Raw genomic sequence first — 21965 nt, forward strand, 5'->3', positions numbered from 1 at the left:
GCTCCTGGCTCCTGGCTTGGGATCGGCTAGCTCTGGCTGTTGAAGCCATTTGGAGAGTGAACCAGCAGCTGGAAGACCTCTTTCTGTCTTTATCTCTCTATAACTCTTTCAAATAAATAAAATAAATCTTAAAAAAATTTAAGATCTAGATTTATGTCTCTATCCCACACTTTTCCCAACATATCCCATAACTTTCTAGGAAAAAAGTAGAGAACCACATCTTCAAAACTATATGATCTCACAGCATTTTTCAGTATATTCTACTCACATAGAAGGAACTTTCTTTACATTTCTACTCAACTAAAAAGAATTTGCCTTCATATGCAGTTTTATTGAAAGAGCACAGTTGTTTGGAATTGGGTGTAACAACAGTGTTTCTTCAATAGCCTCACTTATGAACTGCATGTAATATGGATTAAAAATTGGTTCTTCTTAACCAGGCCACTTTTGAAGAGTTTACTTCCTAAGTACCAAAGCTCCATAGAAATCCAGTACTATTCTTCTGAAAGTATTCTTTTAAAAAATTTGTAAGAACTGCTCATTTTAGAAAATTGTAAAACCCTACTTGGTTACTTCTTGACTGAGAGTGGTGTATCATTGCTAGCAGAGAAGACATCCATAGCTAAATCAGGTAGAATGAAAGCAGAACCCTGATCCTTGGTCTCCCTAAAACTGGGTTATTACTTTACAAGCATAAATAAAGGTGACTTTGTAGCATACACGCACTGCAGCATTCAAAAATTCAAGTCCTGATCCAATGGCAAAGGGGTGGGCTGCTCCAGGCAATCCCTACACACGTAATCTGGACACTGCTGATTCACACTGGCATACACGAGTTCAAGACAGTTGGGAAGGCCACATTTTTTTTTTTTTGCATGGTTTGTCATCATCTGCCAGGACAGCTTCTTCACTTTCCTTTTCTGCTTCCTCTTCTGAAGCCGTGATGATTTTTCACTATCAGACCCTTCACTTTCATCACTGCTGCCGCATGTTCAAGAACCAGTCCATATAACTTTGTCTTTGGGTTTTACCTTGCTTATTTTAGAATTTGTATCTTTCTCCAGTTTTTTCAAATTTTCTTTTTTGTCTGTATTTTGTGAACTGCTGAATCCTTTTCTACTTTATCTTCTCCCCTCCCCCCTTTTTTATCAGCTTTCTGGTCTCTGATCTCAGCCACTTTTGCTGTGGGCCTAGATATTCTTGGAGACCTCCTTAATATACAACCCATATTTGCTTTCTCTTCTTATTTTTCTGTCTTGTGTCCTAGTTCTAGAATTTTGGGAGGAGAATCTGTCTTCTTCTGACTTGATATCCTAATTGTTAATTTGATGCCCTCGTTTTGCCTTTCAGAGATTATCTCTGTATTTTCAGTGGTGGCAGTTTCTTCTTCAGGAATCAACTTATATTTAAATTTGCTTTTTCGCATAGAACGCTTTGTTTCAGAAGGCTCCTCTATGCCAGAGGTCTGAGTATTGTTGGGATTATCCATTTCTACCTTCATGGACTCAGAGTCCTCTTTCAGGATATCTGGATCTGTTTTTTCCAGGGAGTGACCAACGTGAATTTTACTCTTATTTTCAACCACTTCATTTTCTGAGTTCAGTTTTTCACAGTGGGAAGTCAATGTAGGTGATTGAGAAATTTCAGCTGTCCCAAGAAAACTTCTCTTTTCTGATTTGCGAGAACTCCTTGGAACTTCTTCTGCTATTAGACTCGACCTTTGCAGATCCTTATCATAAAGAATCTTTTTGGACTTCTATGACTTTTCAAGACATTCTAGGACTGGTAGACGTTTATCCTTCTTACCTTTGGGAGATCGGTCTTCAACTTTCATGGTGTAGGAGTCAGTGGTAAAAAAAGCAACTTTTAAGGGGAGATCCTTTGCCATCTCAGAAGACTCGGTTTCCATTTCTGCAAGATCAGGTTCTCCTATCTGCCCTTTTTGAGTCTGGGTCTCTGGGGCTGACACTGACCGACCAGTCTCTTTCCCTGCAGGGACCACTTCTTTCTCATGCTCACCTGTTTTCATACTTGTTATGACAGAGTTCAAGGCTTCTGCTCCATTTTCCTCCATGATGACATTTCTTTCCTTACAGGGGCTACCGTATGTATCTTCTTTTGTTTCATAAAACTTTGTCTCGATTGGCTCAGTCTTAAAATTTGGAGTTACCTTGTCATCACTAACTTCTCCACTTGCCATTTGCTTCCCTTCATGGATCAGAGTGGTGATTGTACAAACACTTTTAGAAATCTCCTCCTCCTATTTGATTTCATCTTTCAAAAACTCCTTTGTTGGAGTAACAGATTTACACAAAGGTCCTTTCACTGGACTGTTGAAATAATCACTCAGTTTAATTTCTCTCTCTCTCTCTCTTTTTTTTTTTAGTGGTATCTTGGCCAGTTGGTCATTTTTAACTTTTTCTTTTTCTTCAGTAGATTTCTCCATGATGTCTTGAGAAGACTTAATGCTACCAATGAAGTCCAATCTCTCTGGCTCTTACACCACAAGCCTCTCCACATTACCTTTGGGATCCTAGGATCTGCTCTACATTCCTTTACTTCCACTTCGATGGGTTTGACGTTTTCCTTGAAATAATCACTTTCTTCCTTGATAATTTTTTCCCTTAACTTCTGGCAAAGATTTTTTCCACCTTGACTATGGCTAGTGGGTTCACAAGTTCCTTTTCCTCTTCCTTTTCTATTTTCACAATGGTCCTCTACAACATGGGCAGCAGAATGGTTTTCTGAATCTACTGGCTGCTCTTTGCCTTTCATATTTTCATTATCCTTCTGTTCCTCTTGTTTAGGTGTTTCTTCCTCCTTTTGGGTCACTTCATCCTCTAGGCTGGGACTCCCCTGGGAAGAGTTTTTCAGCAATACAGGATCAATCTGTGATTTCAGGAGTGCAAGGGTCTCAGCCAATTCATTTCGATTTCTGACAATGCATTTCCATGAAAAACCTTCTTGATCATCTTGTTCCTCTATGTACATTCTGACATTGCAATCCTGATCCAACTGGTACCAGTACATGAGGCTAACTTTGTCTCACCCAATTGGTTGGAAACCCATAGTATCAGCATCCTCCTCTATGGGAGGCTGGGCCCTCTCCCACAGCCCTCTGGACAGTGTACATGCAGGTCGACCTGACCATGTGCAGTTCAGGGAGTCTGGCAGCAATGATAAGAACTTGTACAATAACAGGCAGTGAAGAACATACCAAGGACATGATGAGAAAATACCAAGCAATGCATGCGACACAGAGAAGCAGCGTGGACAGGAGGATGATTGGACGGCACCCGCGTGATCTAAGAACTGATTGGTTGAGCAGAATATATATGCCAAACAAAGGACTGGCTGGGACTTTTTTTTCCTTTTCTCTTTTACTTTTCTATATGCTGTTCTTATTCTTTGTAATACAGCCCTACTGAAGGGGAATCAACAGCGTTCCTGGTTGTTCTTCTGCATGCGGGGGAGCGACAACTGGTGCGGTGACTCGGATCGCTGGGAGTAAAAGCCGGTTAGTACCGGGGAGAAACAGCAGTTGCTGGGAGTAAAAGCTGGTTAGTACCGGGGAGAAACAGCAGATGCTAGGGAAAAAACAAAAAACAAAACAAAACAAAACAAAAATAATAATAATAATAAAAAATAGGGGTAAGAAATGGGCAACACGCCATCCACTACTCATTTACGGCTGTTATTGAGTCGTCTTTTAAAGACCACAGAAACTCCGGAAAAGGCAGCTGCAGTTTGTGCTTTTTTATTTTTTTATTTTTTATTTTTTTGACAGGCAGAGTGGACAGTGAGAGAGAGACAGAGGGAAAGGTCTTCCTTTTGCCGTTGGTTCACCCTCCAATGGCCGCTGCGGTAGCGCGCTGCGGCTGGCGCACGGCGCTGATCCGGTGGCAGGAGCCAGGTGCTTATCCTGGTCTCCCATGGGGTGCAGGACCCAAGCACTTGGGCCATCCTCCACTGCACTCCCTGGCCACAGCAGAGAGCTGGCCTGGAAGAGGGGCAACCGGGACAGGATCGGTGCCCCGACCGGGACTAGAACCCGGTGTGCCGGCGAGTTTGTGCTTTTACGAGAGCTGTAGCCAGAACATCTTCCTAGTTTGTGGAGTATGGTGATTTAGAGCTGCCTTAATGGCGGCAAGTAGGCCGACAGCTCCGTGCAGCTGGTGAGTCGGTAGAGGTCTTGAGACTTTGGCAGCTAATGGAACAGGCTCTACAAGACCCTACCAATAGAATAGCTCTATTACTTGATGAAGGGAGTGAACTTTTAGAAAAAGTACAAGAAGAATCCTGGAGAGGCAGCCAAACTAACGCCAAGGGCTCTGAAGCAGGAAGGGGAGATAGACAGCCAGCAGAAAATGATCCCATGGAAAATATCAAAGAGGAAAAAGGGGCAGAAATAAAGGGAGAAGGTTCTTCTGCCCCTAAAGAGATTCCAAAAATATATCCTAGCTTAACGAGATTAGCTAACTTAACTATTGAGGATGAACCACCCAGATATCGGCCATTAACATTGCCAAAATCTTCACTGACACAAAAAGAACCGTTCTTGGTACAGACGCGAGGCAAAGATGAGGACTGGGAAGATGAGGAGGAGGAGATGTAGTGGATCAAACTGAGTGAGACAAGAGACTAGACCCAGTGTTCGAGACTATCAGAGGCCCGCCTGGGAGAAATATCAAATACCAAGTCATGTATTCCCTGTCCTACAGGATCAACAGGGAAACCGGGGATGGACCCCCCCTGGATCATAAGCTCTTAAAGGAATTACAGCAGTCCGTGCAACTGTATGGCCCACATGCTAATTTTACACAAGCAGTGCTGAAAAACATAGGTCAACAGGGACTAATAACTAATGATTGGAGGAACCTAGCAAAGGCCATATTGGGAGGAGGTGACTTCCTTCTCTGGTCTGCTGCTTACAGACAGCCCGGGAGCAAGCTAAGCAAAATCATAGGATAGGAAACCCACATTGAAATAAAGACATGTTAAATGGGGAAGTCAATTTTAAGGATCCGGACAATCAAGCTTGTATGCCAATAGCAGTATTATTACAAGTAAGAGAATTAGCCAGAAGAGTTTGGAGGATGGTTCCGAGAAAGGGAGAGATATGGCATAGTTTAACTAAAATAGTGCAAGGTTCTACCGAACCGTATGCTAATTTTGTTAATAGACTTATGGAAACAGCAGGAAACATTTTTGAAACGGTAGAAGAAACAATGCCACTTGTGAGGAGACTAGCATATGAACAGGCCAATAAGACATGCAGGGAGGCTCTTAGGCCCTGGCAGCATAAAAATATCCCCACCTTTTTAAAAATATGTAAAAACATTATGGATGATATAGCATCAAGAGCACACGCAGCAGTTGCTATGGCACAACAGTTCAGGAGAGACGTGGAAAGAACAAAATGTTTTAAATGTGGAAAAGAGGGACATTTAAAAAGGAACTACAGATCAAAGGGCACTGCTAGAGAGCAAACAGGGGGAGGCAACCAAAAGAAGCCTGGACTTTGCCCCCGTTGCGGCAAAGGCAACCACTGGGCCAGAGAGTGCCATTCCACATCTGATAGATCAGGAAATCCTTTGGCTCCTGCTACTGCACAGGAATACTGAAACCCACAAGGTTCATTAAGGTCAAAAAATGAAGTGTGAGCCCCCGCACCCCGGGGCTACAACAATCAGTGGGTGCCTCAGTCTCAAAAGGCTCAAGCATGTTCTGTACAGAGTTATGAGCCACCGAGCATTCAATTTTAACACCTCAAATGGGGGTGCAAGCTATTGAGCTAGATGCCAAAAACGGTATGCTCCCTAGGGAAGGGCTCAAAATTATTGTAGGAAAAGCAACAAATGCTTTAAAAGGTCTCATGGTAATTACAGGGGTTGTGCATTTTCCTACAGAAAGAATAAAGGTGCTTTTGCAATCTACAAAAGGAATTGCTCAAATTAAACCTCAGGAGCCAATAGCACAAATTTTAATGTTATTAAAAGCCCAGATTGACCATAGGTCTCAAAAAATTAAATTCGCAGCCTTGTCCATGTCCCTAACAGATCGGCCCCTATGGACTCTGATAATCAAGGAAAAATCTTTCCAAGGTTTGTTAGACACAGGGGCCGATGTAAACATTATAGCTAAAAATAATTGGCCACCATCCTGGCCATTACAACCAGGAGATAACACCTTAGTAGAATTAGGAACAGCTACAGCCCCATCTCCAAGTGCCCAGGTTCTTCAGTGGAAAGATCAGGAAGAAAATAAAGACAGTGTACAACCATATGTTTGTACTCTTCCCATCTCTTTATGGGGAAGAGATGTTTTGGAACAATTGGGACTTACATTAACTAATAATTGTCAACTGGAAGCTTCCCCAGAATGGTGCATAATGCGAAAAATAAAATATACTGGAGGTGGATTAGGTCTGGAGGGAAAGGGCATATGGGACTCCATTCAACCCCAAGGGAACAAAGACAGACAGGATTGGGTTTTTCATAGGGGTCACTAAGTTGCAGCCAGTGCCATTAACTTGGCTTGATAACAAACCAAAATGAATACCACAGTGGCCCCTAACCCAGGAAAAACTGGCTGCCATCCACAAAATAGTGTCTCAGCAATTACAGGCGGGTCACTTACAGCCATCTACTTCTCCTTAAAACACACCCATTTTTGTTATCAAGAAAAAAATCCAAAAAATACCGTTTATTACATAATTTAAGGGCTATCAATCAGCAGATGCAGCCTATGGGGGCTTTGCAGCCAGGACTCCCAGTTCCTACTATGATTCAAAAAAATTGGCCATTAATAGTCCTTAATTTAAAAGATTGTTTTTTTTTAGCATACCCTTGCATAAGCAGGACACACAGAGATTCGCCTTCACAGTCCCGTCCATTAATCATAAAGGCCCTAACAAGAGGTATAAATGGAAGGTACTGCCTCAGGAAATGACTAATAGTCCTACTATCTGTCAATTATATGTTAATTGGGCTATAGAACCTGTTTGACAAAAGTGCTCCGGGATACAAATTTATCACTACATGAATAATCTATTAATTACTACACCCAATGAAAATCACCTTTATGCTGCTTATGACCTCTTGTTGATGCTCCTGGAGAAAGCCGGGTTACAGGTTGCCCTGAAAAAAGTCCAAAAGGGTGACATAGTTCAGTATTTAGGACTACGGGTCACACCGGAGACAGTAACTCCATTAGATTTTGCAATCTCAATGGATGGATTACATACTCTCAATGATTTTCAAAAACTTTGCGGTAATCTCAATTGGCTCCGCCCTTACTGTAAATTGACCACTGAAGACATGATGCCTCTTTTTCGTATATTAGAGGGAGATGCTCAATTGAATTCCCCTCAAAGCTTGACTGCAGATGCCCGCATGGCTTTAAATAAAATTAAAAACCAAATTAAAATTATACACATGAATAGATGCAATACCCAGGAACCTTTAGAAATTTTAGTGTTTATGGAAACACTATATCCCTTTGCAATTATTTGATAAGGCGGACTTCTGTTGTTTGTTTACCTGCACTCACAGGCTCCCCGTGTGCTATACACGCAAGGAACTACGGTAGCTGATCTGCTACTTATAGCAGTCAAAAGAACTGTTAAAATTGCAGGCAAATTCCCTACCCACTGTGTAGTGCCTCTTGTTCATGAAGCTATAGAAGCTTTTATAAGGGAATGTTGGCAATGGGCTTATCTAGCCCTTGTCTTGCAAATTACGATAGACAATCATTATCCCTGACATCCTTTAGTAAATTTCTATGCCCAGGTTCCCATCAAAGGAGTTGTTAAAGTAAGAAAAAATCCAATTCTGGGAGCCCCCACTGTCTTTACGGATGGCGCTAAAGGAGACACAGGGACTGCTATTGTTAACAAGCACCATTTTTTTTTTATTATTAAACTTTTATTTAATGAACATAAATTTCCAAAGTATAGCTTATGGGTTACAATGGCTTCCCCCTCCCAAAACTTTCCTCCCACCCACAACCCTCCCCCCTCCCGCTCCCTTTCCCCTTCCTATCACATCATGATTCATTTTCAATTCTCTTTGTATACAAAAGATCAGTTTAGTATATATTAGGTAACGATTTCAACAGTTTGCCCCCATATAGCAACACAAAGTGAAAAGAAAAGAAAAAAAATACTGTTGGAGTACTAGTTATAGCATTAAATAAGGGTGTACAGCACATTAAAGACAGAGATCCTACATAATATATATTTTTTAAAATTAATTAATTTTCTATGCCATTTCCAATTTAACACCAGATGGCCACAATGGCTGGAGCTGAGCTGATCTGAAACTAGGAGCCAGGCACTTCTTCCCAGTCTCCCACACAGTTGCAGGGATCCAAGTGTTTGAACCATCTCCCACTGCCTTCCCAGGCCACAGCAGAGAGCTGGATCAGAAGAGGAGCATCTGGGGCTAAAACTGGTGCCCATATGGGATGCCAGCTCCGCAAGTGGAGGATTAACCTACTGTGCCACAGCACCGGCTCTTATAAGTTTTTTCTTTAACTTTTTTTCTAATTTTAATCTTTAATTTGTTTTTAACACACTCAATGTGCATTGTAGATACAATTCTATTGTAATACTATTCCCTTCCTTTCTCACTCCCTCCTCCCCCCCTACTATCCACTCTCCTTCCTTCTTATTTTTTTTTGTTTGTGAAATAACATTTTAAATTTACATTACAGGGTCAGCATCATGGTGCAGCAGGGGCTGTGACACTGGCATCCCATGTGGGCACCGGTTCTAGTCCCAGCTGCTCCTCTTCCAGTCCAGCTTTCTGCTATGGCCTGGGAAAGCAGTAGAACATGGCTGAAGTGCTTGGGCCCCTGCACCCATGTGGGAGACCTGGAAGAAGCTTCTGGCTCCTGGTTTCAGATCAGCACAGCTCCAGCCATTGCAGCCATTTGAGGAGTAAACCAATGGAAGGAAGACCTTTCTCTTTGTCTCTTCCTCTCATTGTCTGTAACTCTACATCTCAAATAAATAAATAAATTCTTTTAGAAAAATTAACATCACAGTAAAATGTTTGCTATTCACATAATAAGAAATTTAACAAGTAAAAGCAAAAAAGGTCTTATTAGTGGGAATATAGACAACAGCTATAAATAATAATTGAATGGAAAAATGACCATTGCGTGCCGGCACACCGGGTTCTAGTCCCGGTCGGGGTGCCAGATTCTATCTCAGTTGCCCCTCTTCCAGGCCAGCTCTCTGCTATGGCCCAGGAGTGCAGTGGAGGATGGCCCAAGTGCTTGGGCCCTGCACCCCATGGGAGACCAGGAGAAGCACCTGGCTCCTGCCTTTGGATCAGCCCGGTGCGCCGGCCGCAGCATGCCGGCTGGGCGGCCATTGGAGGGTGAACCAATGGCAAAGGAAGACCTTTCTCTCTGTCTCTCTCTCTCACTGTTCACTCTGCCTGTAAAAAAAAATGACCATTGCACACATATACAGTAAATTTAAAGTAATCCCAGATCATAACAACTATACTAATATAACATTTTTTTCAGATTTATTTATTTATTTATTTGAGAGGAAGAGCTACAAACAGAGAGGGAGAGACAAATAAAGGTCTTGTATTTACTGGTTCACTCCCCAAATGGTGCAATAGTCAGAGCAAAGCCAATACAAAGCCAGGAGCCATGCACTTCTTCTGAGTCTCCTACATGAGTGCAGGGGCCCAAGAACTTGGCCCATCTTCTATTTCTTCCCCAGACTATAAGTAAAGAGCTGGATTGGAAGAGGAACAGCCTGGACATGAATCAGCACCCATATGGCAACTTAACTGCTATGTCAAATGTTCATCTTCAGTGTTTTAATATGCAGTTCTTTGAACTGAAGAAGGTTGAGGTTTTCAATGATTTGTATTTCTTTTATTAAATGCTTTTTGTGTCTTACTCATTTTTGTATTAGGGGCCTCAATATACATGCACATAGTCACATATAAAAATGTAAGTATGTGAGTCTTGTTTTCTAAGTCGTGCAGATTTTTGGACAGCAGTTTGTTACACAGAAGTGTATTCTTTGGACTGCATTAGATATAATTATAATACAATGACCTTCTGGAATGTTGACATCTGCTTCTGGGTCAGATACTCTCAAGGTCAGAGTATGGACAACAGTATGGACAGATGACTAAGATTGTGTATTCATGGGCAATATATGTTTTATGAAACCCAATTAAGGTTGCTTGTCATTGAACAAAGCCCAAGCACTGGATTTGATAACTAGAAATTGACCAAGTCTTCAATACATGGAGCACAGGGTGTTGAATAGAGAGGATTGAGAGACTGAGGGAAGGCACAGCTGAAACTACTTCTGGGCCAGTTGTTTGTTTCCCTCTAAAATGGAGGACAACAGAGTGCCTCTCTCCCTTTGCTTAACAGCAAGCTTCCTGAGACTTCCTAACATGCTAACAGCCCATAATAGTATGCATACATGTTGCATAGTAACTTGCAATCCCTTAACAGTTATCTTTGCAGAACTGTCTTTTCACAGTCCCACATTCTTAAAGCTGGCACAGGTTGAGAGTTACTCATCAAATTTCTCTGGTGCTATGTAAGCATTCTGAATATTTTAGAGTAACTGTCAAAATTATAGAAATTCAGGTTGTAAAAAAACAGACAATAGAACAAGGGTAGGTTGGGGAAAGTAAATAAAACTGCTCCAAATATGGAGGAAGCATTATAAAGTGAAATAATTCTCTCCACATTCACAGTGTTCAATTAAGTTTAAACCTGAAGTTGCTTTTATGTAAGTTTTTATGTGGCAAACTGCAACCTGGCTTGACACCCAGCCCAACTGAAAGCCTACCTTGTGAGCATATGTTTAGAAAGTGTCTGCCTATTAGCAAATCACAGCAGCTGAGCATCAGTCAGTTTCAGGTAATCAGATTCAAATAGGGCAAAACACTCAGCTGTAACCCATTGCATCATCGCCAGAAATTTATTGGCTCCATTGCAGTTCTGAGGGTTGTTGGTTCTAGAATTATGAGTAAAAGCCAGTTAACATTTTTCTTTCTTTTATAATTTGTTGTAATTTTTTGTTTTGGCAATTATTATGGTTATTGGAATGGTTTGAGGACAGACTAAGAATTCTGTCAGGGGAAAAAAAGATGTGGGTTTACCAATTTGTCTATTTAATTTCTTTAAATGAGAAATATGAACAGGCAAAATAAAAACTGTTTTAGGGGAAAAAAAAAGGGTAGAGCCTGTTAGGACCCTAGGTACATGGTATGCACTCAACAGGACTCACAGGAGCTGCTGCTATTACTGTTGATATTGTTGTCAGTGTTATTTCACCTGAAGAAAAGCAAGGCTGGAAAGAACAACAATCTGCCTCTTCCCCATCCTGTGCTCAAAGAAAAATAGCCCAGAGAATCACTCCTAGGCCTCCCTCTACCTCTTAGTTTTAGAAATCACATTGATGAACATTGACTCCTCTCCCACTGATGAGATTCAGAAATAGAACCAAAGAGGAGAGATGAAATGGCTGAAATTGTCCACATAGGCATTGCAGATCGATGTCAAGTTGAACCAGTAGACTACAAAGATAATGAAGATCCAGAATTATTCCAGTCAATCAAGGATTTTAAAAGTTCCTGTGAGGTCCTTTGGGGCCCAGCTGGAGGAGGCATCTGGCAAACAAGCGTAACTGTCCTCATATGTGTTCCTGTAAGCTGGTGATGATCAAGTTCAAGTGGTGAAGGCTACAAAGAAAAGTAAAAAACTTCATTCAGAAGCAAGAAAAATGATAGTTATGAATTTTCATTGCCAACTTTTTAACTTTTTTGTTAAATTGACAAGAAGATTGAGCTGACAATAGAAGACATTAGGAGAATGACAGAATATGCTCAGGAAGCATTAGAAATAGTGCACAAGAAAGTTTCCATCTGAGGTCTGTCAACTGCTGGTATCTAGATTAGTGCTCTGTAGGGTACAAGACAAAATCAAACTACACAATTAAGGTCAAATGAGTGGAAAAAGAGCATTCAGATGAGTGAAGAATCTGACTAGTTTTGCAGTGTCAACATCTATAATACATGCACTGGTGACTATGTACATACATGCACAGGTTTTCAACTGTGTGTGTGTGTGTGTGTCTCTGTGTGTATGCAATTGCATATAAAATGCGTATAGAGCTACAGACCCATAGGCCCACTTTTGTGTATATTTTCAAGCAGGCATATTGAATGGATTGGTCCAATGTCTCCAAAGTACTGTATATATCTTCAGCAAGAATGTAAGAAAAAAAATTGAATATATATGGAACAGATTTTAATAATAATTATCAGAGTAGTATCAATAGTGGACTAATTGACTGCAATGTATTCCTAGCTGTTGTGCTCCATAACGGTCAAGTTGTGGACCAACATAGATTTTTCTTATTTTTACGTTCTTTTAAATTGGTATCTCATAAATTTTTATTTTAATCTGATAAGCAACTCCCACAGGAAAATATCTTTGTAATTTTTTGATATCCCAGTGAGTCTAGACTATAAACTCTGAATATATTTATGACTATTTCTTCTTTTAAAAAGATTTATTTATTTGAAAGCTAGAGCTATAGAGAGGCAGAGGCAGAGAAAGAGAGAGGTCTTCCATCTGTTGGTTCACTCCTCAATTAGCTGCAATGGCGAGAGCTTTGCCCATCCAAAGCCAGAAGCCAGGAGTTTCTTCTGGGTCTCCCATGTGGGTGTAGGGGCCCAAGGACTTGGGCCATTCTCTACTGCTCTTCCAGGCCATAGCAGAGAGCTAGATCAGAAGTAGAGCAGCTGGGACTTCAATCAGAGCTCATATGGGATAATGACACCACAGGCAGTGCCTTTACCTACTATGCCACAGTGCTGGCCCCACCACTATTTATTTCCAAATGGTCATTATCTTACAGCCAAATTTGACAATGTCTTTTTTTAATTTTTAAAGATTTATCTATTTGAAAAGCAGAGTTCAGGGAGGCAGAGAGAGGGAGAGAGAGAGAAAGAGAGAGAAGAGTTATAGAGAGAGAGGTCTTCCATCTTCTGGTTCATTTCACAAATGGCTGCAATGGCCAGAGCTGCACTGATCCAAAGCCAGGAGCCAGGAGTTTCTTCCAGGTCTCCCACATGAGTGAAATGCCCAAGGACTTAATAATAGAGAGCTGGATCAGAAGTGGAGCAGCTGGGACTCAAACTGGCACTCATATGGGATGCTGGCACTACAGGCAGTGGCTTTACCCACTATGATGTAGCACTGGCCTCTTGACAATGTCTATTAAGAAATAAATAAATTGCAGGTCATTGTTTTATTTGTTTTCCCTAAGAGGAAAATAATTTTTAAAATTTTACCAATTTGGGGGCTGGCACTGTGGTGTAGTGGGTAAAGCTGCTGCCTACTGTGCTGGCATCTATATGGGTGCTGGTCCAAGTCCCAGCTGCTCCACTTCTGATCCAGCTCTCTGCTATGGCCTGGGAAAGCAGCAGTAGAATATGGCCCAAGTCGTTGGGCCCCTGCATTCACGTGGGAGACCAGGAAGAGCTCCTGGTTCTTGGCTTTGGATCAGCGCAGCTCTGGCCTTTGCTGCCAATTGGGGAGTAAACCAGCAGATGGAAGACCTCTCTCTTTCTCTCTGCCTCTCCTTTCTCTGTGTAACTCTGACTTTTGAATAAATAAAAGAATCTTTAAAAAATTTACCGTTTTTTATTGTAATTTTGTATTTTAAATTTCAAGTGTTTTCTACACCAAACCTAGCAAAACTGGAGATGATAGTTTGTGATTTATAATAAGCACTAGACAATTTGCAGTTTCCTGCATCACAAAGAAATTTTTTGATAAAAAATTAGTATTAATAGCATTGTAGGCCATGTAGAAAAACTGGAAGTAGAACACTTCTGCAGGTTTTGTTCATGAAATGTCTATTTTCTGGAGTTGTGGCTTGGAAGCTGCAAATGCTCAAGGTTCTCACATCTCAAGGATAGAATGTGTTGGAATCCACTTCAAGGGGGAACTTTAATATAGTGTAAGCCACAGCACAGGGCCTGCCAACCCAGGGTTAGGAGTCTCTGTCCAGGGGCCAGAGACTAGGTCCATTGAGACCTCAGCTGACACCATCTGAGGTCTCAAAAAATGTATCACCTAACAGGTGTGGTACTACAGAATAGACTGACCTTAAACAATGTTGTTATTATGTTAACCAATCAGGCCAGGTAAAACTACATCCATCAAACAGTCTTCAATAGGGTCCAGAGACCCCCATCCCCCATTTCCTCTCCTCTGTGAAATCCTCTCATTACTTGGTTAATGCCACTCTTAGGATCATTGGTTGCTATTCTCACCCTGTCTTTTATGCTACCATGTCTGTTTAAGTGTTTACAGGAGGTGATAATGGAACAAACCAAGGTCTTCACCAACCAGGCAGTCAACCAAATGCTACTACAGGGATACATTGGTCTCCCCACTCAGGAGACAGAGTCTTGAGACATATCCCTATGCCAGAGAGAGTAACTCGTTGCCCCATGTCAGCAGGAAGTAGCTCTAAAGACAGATCATCATCCCTCTACCACTCCTGGAATTTGGGGCTGATGTAATCCATACAACATGTGCTTTATAAAAAGCAAAAGGGGGAATGTTATTAAAATGGCACAGTCTTATCTGTGGTGCAATCTATGCCTCAGATGCCATCTTAGGCTCTAGCCCCAGCTGGCATTGCTAGAAGCCAGATGACCAGATGCCCCAACCACAAGTGTCAGCTGCACTCCCACCCTAATGGGATTCACTGCTCCTATTTCCCTGCCCACCCCCCTGGCAAAGGTTTAACAGGACCTGTTCCAAAACACATGCTCTCTTTCTTATTCTCCCTTACTCTCTCTTTCTCTTACACTCTCGCCCTCTCCCCTCAGCCTGTCAGGTTTCCCCCACCAGATAATAAACCTTTCTCTTCAAAAAAAAAAAAAAAAAGGAAAATGCCACATTTTATTTTAAAGAAGGCACAATATTTAGGTAGTTTTTGTCAGCTTTTTTCTCCTATCAGTTCTAGCATCTGCAGTAGAATGATGATGTTGACACCTTCAGGCCAGAAAATGTCTTCTTTAACCTTCCATTCCTCCTAAGGCATGCAAACCCTGCAATCAGATCCCGTTAGGAATCTGCTCACTGACAGTCTTTTCTTCCTTGTCCCTTGTTTTGCTACATGGCTTGTGTCCCCACTGGAGTGATGGCCATGAATGAGACAAGGATGTTTATGATGACTGCTTCATAATGAGACATTGTTGTCCTCATCCAAGAAGATTTCATTTTATGTCCTCTTTGTACTCAGGAGGAAGACCCAGGTTACTCTCTGGGCACTGTTGTAAGATAAGTTTTGTCAGCACATACTCATTGCCTGCCATGTTTGGTGTGGTAGAGACTACTGCTAATTTTGTGAAATAGTCTAGTCCCCTCCTTTTCATAAACTTGACTCTCATTGGCATCTGTAGAATCTTTCAGAGCTTCAGCATACATGGAAATGACAGCTTGGCACATGTATCAATCTTTTCGTACTACTGGGCAGATTTGAGAAAATGTGTGTTGATTGCATAATACCTAGTTTACTTGGCAGGCACTTGCATAAATTACAGTAAACCAAATTAAATGAAATTTAAACAAAAATAAATTTGGTCACAAAATGTAAATAAGAGAAATGGACAAAGTCTTAGATACATAAAATCTACCAAGTTTAATTCAAGAAAACCTAAGCAGACTAATAACAAGTGATGTGATTGAAGCAGTAATTAGAATTCTCACTTCAAGGAAATGTCAAGGACCTGATGGCTTTCCTACTGAGTTCTACAAAACACTTATAAAGGAACTAACTTCAGAGTTATACCAATGACATTCTTTATAGAAATAGAAAAAAATAATAAAATTTAGGGAATCACAACAGACCCAGAATAGCCAAAGAAATCCACAGTGGAGAAAAACAAATTCACACAGAAGGCATCACAATACCTGGCTTTAAAGAATACTATAAAGATATAGAAGTTAGAACAGCATGGTACTGGCATAAAAACTGACACATAGAGCAATGACACAGAATGGAGAGCCCAAAAATTAATCCACTTACATACAGTCAACTGAATTTTGACTAAAGTGCCCAGACCATATGTTGGAGAAAGAATAACCTCTTCAATAAATTGTGCTAGCAAAAGTGGATGTATATACATAGAAAAATGAAGTTAGATCCATACCTCTCACCATAATCAAAAATCAACTCAAGATAGTTCAAAGACCTAAATTTAAAGCTTGGGACCAGCTGACCCTAACCCTGAGAAGCTGGCAGCTCCAGGAGGCTCCAGCAGGAGTGCAGAACACAATAAGGTGGCAGCTCAGGGTGAGCAAGCAGGCACACAGAGTGCAATGAGGGAGCCCAGTAATCTATCCACTACAGCCTCCTCTCTTCAAGCAGAAACCTGACCCCATCTGAGAGACACCCCAGCCCCACCCTCTTCAAGCCACCAGGGCAGAGCCTAGCTAGCAGTGTAGGGGACATGAGGAGGAGCCACCTGCCCACTCCCTCTCCTTCCCTTCTTTTGGGCTCCTCGCTCCCCCACCACTGCAGAGCAGCACCAGGTCAGGGTCAGTGGCCAAAGTCAGTAAAAAGGAACTCAACCCCAACCACAGGGGGCCAACCAGATCTGAGAAAAAGAGCAACAAGAAGCAGTTGATGATGTGCAAAATGAAATAGACTTAATGAACAAGCCAGTAAGGAGATTTTGAAAGTAGAACAGATATAAAACAAATTCCTCACAATTTATTTTTTAGAAGAGGCCAGAACTGATCACCAAAATCACAAATTTGGGGGTAGCAACTTGGCAACCATCCAAAGTATCTGCACTGCTTGAGGAGGAGAATGAAGAGGTGCTGCCTAACCTGAAAAGAGTTGAAGTGACAGAATTTGAAGGTATTAAATCAGTTCGAGAATAGATTTTTATTTTGATGAAAATCCTTACTTCAAAAATTAAGTTCTCTCCAAAGAATGCCATCTAAATGAGAGTAGTGATCCATCTTTAAAGTCCACTGAAATCAAATGGAAACATTGAGAGGAGGTGATGAAACATTTAAGTCAAAGGCAGAACAAAGCCCACAGGAAGAGGGAATATGAGGAACCAGAGTGCTTCTTTAGCTTGTTTCCTGACCACTCTGTTGCAGGTGCACAGGACTTAGGAGAGGTCATCAAAGATGCTATTTGGCTGAATCCATTACAATACTACTTGGTTCCTGATATGGATGACAGGGAAGGGGAAGAGGAAGAAGATGAAGAAGAAGAGTTCAAAGACATTGATGAAGAAAGGAATGAGGATGAAGGTGAAGAAGATAAAGATGATGATGAAGGGGAAGAAAGAGAGTAGGATGAAGGAAAAGATGGCTAATAGAAGACACCAATGAGTCCAGCTTTTTTTTTCCCTCCAGTTCCTGGGAGCAAGTTGCCATCTTGTTATTTTTATTTTGATCTCTTTTGTTCTGAGCCTCCTGTTTTGATGTCTCTTTTCTCTACAGCATGTTTCTCACCTTACTATGGGAAAATATCTTAAGCAGAATACAATGGGTATAGAATCTCTACATTGTTCTCTTCCAAATTCATTTTTATTTTTATTTTTTTTTGTCTGAACAAAAACTATACAGCATCAACATCACCATACTCTGTGGAAAAAAAAAAAAGAAAACCTTCTGCCTCCATCACTCTGCTGGAAGCCAGAGGGTACTGGGCTCCTATAGAGCAGTGTATAGAATTCTAGCTTTTTTAAAATTTCACTCTAGATTGTATCTCTATGTAAACACAGAGAGTTAGCATTTACCAATATGTGTACATATTTCTGGTGTTTCTGTTCTGCTTCATTGGTCTACTTTGTGCCAGTACTAGGCTGTTTTGATTATAACTGCTCTCTAGAATGTCTTGAAATCTACTATTGAGATGTCTGTAGGTTTCTTTTAGTTAAGATTGATTTATCTCTTCAAGGTCTCTTGTGTTTCCATATGAATTTTAGGGTCATTTTCTTGATCTGAGAAGAATGTCCTTGGTATTTTAATTGTGATCACAGTGTCTGAGGCTGGGCAAGGCCAAAGCCAGGAGCCTGGAGTTTCTCCAGGGTCTCCCACATGGGTGCAAGGGCCTAAGGGCTTGGGCCATCTTCTGCTGCTTTCTATTCCAAGGTATTTAAAATTGTTTAGCTAATTGTGAATGGGACTGATCCTACAATTTCTTTCTCAGCTTTGAATTATTTTCATACAAAGACTATTGATTTTTGTGTGATTTTATAACCTGCAACTTTAGTGGGCTCTCTTATGCATTCCAGTAGACTCTTAATTGAGTCTTTGGATTGTTCTATAAATAGAATCATGCAAATATGGATTATTTGACTTCCTCCTTTCCCATTTGTATCTCTTTACATTTCTTGCTTAATAGCTCTGGCTAAAACTTCCAGTACTATATTGAATAGTAATGGTGAAAGTGGGCATCCTTGTCTGGTTCCAGATCTTAGTGTAAATGCTTCCAGCTTTTCCTCCATTTAAAATTGTGCTGTCTGTGGGTTTCTCATATATTGGATTGATAGTGTTAAAATATGTTCTTTCTGGGACCATCAAAGAAGGAGGTACCTTTCTCTGAAGGGAGGAGAGAACTTCCACTTTGACTATGACCCTGTCGGAATAAGATTGAAGTTGGCGAATGCTAAAGGCTTCCATAGCCTCGGCAACTCATGAATAGAACCTAGGGAGATTACTGACGCCATAAACAAGAGTGTTAAATTGTTAAATCAACATCAAGAGTCACTGTGTACTTGCGTCCCATGTGGGATCTGTCCTTAATGGGTTGTCCAATGTGAAGTAATGCTATAGCTAGTACTGAAACAGTATTTTTACACTTTGTGTTTCTGTGTGGGTGCAAGCTGATGAAATCTTTACTTAGTATATACTGAATCGATCTCCTGTATATAAAGATAATTGAAAATGAAAAAAAACAAACAAACTTGGTGTTAAATTGGAAATTACATAGAAAATTAATCAAATTTTTAAAAAAATATCATGTAGGATCTCTGACATTAATGTGCTGTACACTGTGATTTAATGCTATAACTAGTACTCCAACAGTATTTTTCACTTTGTGTTGCTATGTGAGGGCAAACCGTTGAAATCTTTACTTTATATATACTAAACTGATTTTCTGTATATAAAGAGAATTGAAAATGAATCTTGATGTGAATGGAAGGGGAGAGAGAGCAGGAAAAGGGAGGGTTGTGGGTGGGAGGGAAGTTATGGGTGGGGGGGAAGCCATTGTAATCCATAAGCTGTACTTTGGAAATTTATATTCATTAAATAAAAGCTTTAAAAAATGTTCTTTCTCGGCGCTGGCATACCGGGTTCTAGTCCCGGTTGGGGCGCCGGATTCTATCCCGGTTGCCCCTCTTCCAGGCCAGCTGTCTGCTATGGCCCGGGAAGGCAGTGGAGGATGGCCCAAGTCCTTGGGCCCTGCACCCGCATGGGAGACCAGGAGAAACACCTGGCTCCTGGCTTTGGATCAGCGCAATGCGCCGGCTGCAGCGGCCATTGGACGGTGAACCAACGGCAAAAAGGAAGACCTTTCTCTCTGTCTCTCTCTCTCTCACTATCCACTCTGCCTGTCAACAACAACAACAACAACAAAAATGTTCTTTCTATACACAATTTGTTTAAGGTTCTTTATCATGAAAGGATGCTATATTTTATCAAATATTTTCTCTACATCTATTAAGATGACCATGGAACTGGTGCTTTGATGTAGTAGACTGATTCTACCTGCTATGCCAGCATCCATATGGGCACTGGTTCATGTCCTGGCTGCTCCTCCTAGGATCCAGTTTGCTGCTTATGGCCTAGGAAAGCAGCAGAAGATGACCCGAGTACTTGGGCTGCTGCACCTATGTGGGAGACCCGGGAGAAGTTCCTGGTTCTTGGATTTATATCAGCCCAATAGTTGCCATTGTGGCCATTTGGAGAGTGAACCAGCAGATGGAAGACCTTTCTCTATGTCTCTCCCTCTCTATAACTCTAACTCTCAAATAAAATAAATAAAATCTTTTTAAATATAATCATGTTATATTATGCAATTGTTAATCTGAGGGTTTTTTTTTATTAGTTGGGCCAATGATTTTTCAATTTTCTTTATTTTTCCAAAAAGCCAACTACCCATTCCACTGATATTTTGTATGGTTTGCCACAGTTCAATTTTTTATTTCTTCTGCAATTTTTATTATTTTGTTCTCCTAACAATTTTGGGTTTGATTTGTTCTTGTTTTTCTAGGTCCTTGAGATGCATTGTGAGATCATTTATTTGATGCCTTTCCAATTTCTTGATGTAGGCCCTAATTGCTATGAACTTCTCTCTTAACAGTGCTTTTGCCGTATCTCCTAAGTTTTGATGTGTTTTCTTGTCACCTTCATTCATTTCCAGGAATTTTTTTATTTCCCTTTTGATTTCTTTTATGATCCACTATTTATTCAGGGGCATTTTGTTCAGTCTCCATGTATTTGTAGATTTTCAAGAATTTCTTATGTTGCTAATTCCTAGATTCATTTTATTGTAGTCAGAAAAGATACCTTTATGATTTTAATATGTTTGAATTTATTGAGATATTTTATGGTGTTATGTGTGACCTATTCTATAGACTGTTCCATGCAATGATTAAAAGAATGTGCATTCTGCAACTGTGGAACAAACTGTCCTGTAGATATCAATTAGCTCCAATTGATATATAGTGTAGATTAACTCCATTGTTTGTTGATTTTTTTGCCTAGTTAATCTGTCCATTGATGAAAGTGGAGTGTTGGGGTCCCACATTATTTTACTGGAGCATATGTCTTTGGATCAATTAACTTTTGCTTTACTTTTTAAAGATTTATTTATTTGAAAGAGTTACACAGAGAGAGAAGGAGAGGCAGAGAGAGACAGAGAGAGAGAGGTCTTCAATCCACTGGTTCACTCCCCCAAGTGACTGCAATGGCCGAAGCTATGCTGATCCAAAACCAGGAGCCAGGAGCTTCTTCCAGGTTTCCCATGTGAGTGCAGGGGCCCAAGGACTTGGGCCACCCTCTACTGCTTTCCTAGGCCATAGCAGAGAGCTGGATCAGAAGTGGAGGAGCAGGGACTCAAACTGGTGCCCATATGGGATGCCAGCACTGCAGGCAAAGGCTTTACCTGCTATGCCACAGTGCCAGACCCAAAATTTGTTTTAAATAACTGGGTGTTCTAGCATTCATTGAATGCATATACATTTACCATAGTCACATCTTCCTGTTGAGTTAACCCTTTGATACATTATATGTTTGACATGCCACCTTCACATGCCAGGTCTTGTTTTGACATCATCATTCATCTTCCTATTTGAAAATAATATTGTTTTGATGTGAAATCTGATATCTTGGATAGTCATAAATCCAGGATTATTTTGCTTTCTTACACCTGATGGCTTCTCATTGCATCATTTTTGGTATGCTTAGCAAATGTCTCTTTTGGAATCCAATAAATTTATGAGACCTAGTCTTTGTCTAATAACTTGTGAATAATTCAGGCAACTGTGAAACAAATATCAATTATTTTGAAAAAAAAGCCAATCCCTTTTTTAACCTCTATTAATGTATGCAAGAACTCTTTAGAAAAAGTACAAAAGCACAAGTCACTGCTGGTTAACAAATAGCCACAGTAGCAACACATTACAATCTGTCAAGCAACAGTGCTGTTAAGAACACATTGCTTCATAGTTTACATTGTCACAGTGTGTTATTTATAAAAGAGCTACTTTTGAACACTTGAAATCAGTGCTTTTCTCAAAATAAAATGACATTCTAGTTCTGAAAAATGTTTTCATGAATGCATTTTTTTTTTGAAAGGCAGAGTAAGACAGTGAGAGAGAGAGACAGAGAGAAAGGTCTTCCTTCTGTTGGTTCATCCC

The 21965-nt window shown here is 40.7% G+C and overlaps 2 pseudogenes; one reads left to right on the forward strand and one right to left on the reverse strand.

Annotated features, from left to right (window-relative positions):
* Positions 1 to 734: 734 nt before the first annotated feature.
* On the reverse strand, positions 735 to 3078 carry LOC133754773 (remodeling and spacing factor 1-like; annotated as a pseudogene).
* Positions 3079 to 11514: 8436 nt separating this feature from the next.
* Positions 11515 to 17411, forward strand: LOC133754774 (protein SET-like; annotated as a pseudogene).
* The last annotated feature ends 4554 nt before the right edge of the window (positions 17412 to 21965 follow it).

This window comes from Lepus europaeus, unplaced genomic scaffold, assembly GCF_033115175.1.
Source record: "Lepus europaeus isolate LE1 unplaced genomic scaffold, mLepTim1.pri SCAFFOLD_29, whole genome shotgun sequence".
Taxonomy (NCBI): Eukaryota; Metazoa; Chordata; class Mammalia; order Lagomorpha; family Leporidae; genus Lepus; species Lepus europaeus.